Raw genomic sequence first — 2,345 nt, 5'->3', positions numbered from 1 at the left:
AGTGCTGTGGTGTCACAGCTCACAGCAACCTCAAACTCTTGGGCTTAAGTGATTCTCTTGCCTCAGCCTCCCAAGTAGCTGGGACTACAGGCAACTGCTACAACTCCCGGCTATTTTTTGTTGAAGTTGTCATTGTTGTTTACCTGGCCTGGGCTGGGTTCGAACCCACCAGCCTTGGTGTATGTGGCTGATACCATAACCACTGTGCTACAGGCGCCTAGTCATGGTGTTGGTATTCCTAAAGATTAGTCAAATTAAATTATTGGTCAATTAAGAATGGACCATAGGGAGATTTCATGTAAAATCCAAACCAGCCTAGGAGCTCTGGCATCCTCGGGCCCTTATCATCACATTGCAGCTACTACTAGAGGCTAAGTGGCGGCTCTTTTAAATACTCTGCATCCCCCACAACTCCCTCCCTCCCTCCCCAGTGTCTCCTATACAGCCTTTCTCCATTTAAAATTACCCGTCTAGGACCTGATGGACACTGGGGGTTTTACCACCTCTAACTCAGAGCGCTGCAGTGGATCTGGGGCAGGCATGAGACTAGCTGCGGGGGGAAGAAAATAAAGAAAACTTGTTTTTATTTATCTTGCTCATACTGTTTATAATTTATCATTTTAATTTACCTATAACCCTGATGCCCTCCCCAGTGTGTACACGAGGAGTCTGGTTTCCTGTGTGACACATGGCATAAGGAAAGAAGAAGAACATCATAGTCAAGAAGGTGGCAGGGGGGCCTTCAGTCCTCCCCAGAAGCCTGGGGTTATCTAGACCAGTTAAGTGGCTTCAAGGGTTCTAGTGAAGAAGATCCCAACAATATTTTATAAAACATACAAAGTGCAATGGGAACGATTATGAAAATCTTTTATACCCTTCAGAGGTTTACTGAGGTTTCAAAATATTCTAAAATTCTAAAATATTCTAAACTCTAAATATCCTAAAGATTTAAAAATATTTAAATAAATAATTTCAGTAGGTTGAAAACATTTATTAAAAATTATTAAAAACTGCACTTTCTAGGCTCAGCTCCCATGCTCAGTGGTTAGGGCACTGGGCACATGCACCAGGGCTGGTGGGTTCAACCTGGCCTGGGCCTGCTAAACAACAATAACAATAACAGCCAGGTGTTGTGGGAGGCACCTGTAGTCCCAGCTACTGGGAGGCTGAGGCAAGAGAATCGCTTAAGCCCAAGAGTTGGAGCTTGCTATGAGCTGTGATACCATGGTACTCTACCCAGGGCAACATAATGAGACTGTCTCAAGAAAAAAAAAAAAAACAAGAAAAAAATTTCACTTTCTAATAGGTTTGTAAGGACAACAAATTGACATGAGTGATGTACATTTATCAGCTGAATTTCACTATAAACCTTAGTGGACAGGATTAGAAAATGAGGATAATGATTTCATTACCATAGTGAATACAATTCTTCCATCTAGAGCATGGTATCACCTATGTGCTGCAGTAGGTATCTTTTCCAGCTCTCATTGAACTAGATGTTTAAACCATTATATCACAAAATATAAAACCAGTATTTTGAAAATTAATCATGCAATGTGATCCCAAAGTTCACCTGGCTGGAGCGCAGTGGCCTTGTCATAGCTCCCTGCAACCTCCAACTCCCAGGCTCAAACAATTTTCTTGCCTCAGCCTCCTGAGTAGCTGAGACTATAGTGGCACCTGCCACCATACCTGGCTAATTTTTTTATTCTGTAGAGATGGGGTCTCTCTCTTGCTCAGGCTGGTCCCGATCCTCTTGCCTTAGCCTCTCAGAGGACTAGGATTATAGGTGTGAGCCCCTGATCCAGGCCTCACCAAAGTTTTTATTATTAAAAATAACATTAACAACATTTTAGAGAAAGTAGTCTTTTTCTGTTAAACAAAAGTTTGAAACACTGTTTACTTTTCTCTTTTCATGTTTTAATTTATGTACAAAATATACATACAGGATTAGAGATATAGTTTGTAAATAAAAATACCCATATGGATATTTTCAAAACTAATTTTACTATCTACAAAAGTGAGACTCTACAAAAAATAGAAAAATTAGCCAGGTGCTGTGGCAGGCACCTACAGTCCCAGTTACTTGGAGGCTAAGGCAGGAGGATCCCTTGAGCCTAGGAGTTTGAGGCTGTGATGACACTGAGGCAGTCTAGCCTAATGACAAAGCAAGACTCCATCTCAAAACAAAAATAATTGTACTAATTGAGGTATACAATCAAAAGTACAGAGAACAGGCAGGCGTGGTGGCTCACGCCTATAATCCTAGCACTCTGGGAGGCTGAGGTGGGTGGATTGCCCTGAGTTCAGAGGTTTGAGACCAGCCTGACCCAGAGTGAGATCCC

The 2,345-nt window shown here is 42.0% G+C and overlaps 1 protein-coding gene across 1 annotated transcript in view; it reads right to left on the bottom strand.

Moving 5' to 3' along the window:
- Positions 1-2,345, bottom strand: part of BTBD1 (BTB domain containing 1) — a 57,984-nt gene that overhangs the window by 6,449 nt on the left and 49,190 nt on the right. The gene's annotated exons all lie outside the window — the stretch shown is intronic.

This window comes from Otolemur garnettii, unplaced genomic scaffold, assembly GCF_000181295.1.
Source record: "Otolemur garnettii isolate 467f Iridium unplaced genomic scaffold, OtoGar3 scaffold00011, whole genome shotgun sequence".
Taxonomy (NCBI): domain Eukaryota; kingdom Metazoa; phylum Chordata; class Mammalia; order Primates; family Galagidae; genus Otolemur; species Otolemur garnettii.
The sequence above is the reverse complement of the archived record's forward strand: the minus strand, read 5'-3'. Positions and strand labels throughout refer to the sequence as shown.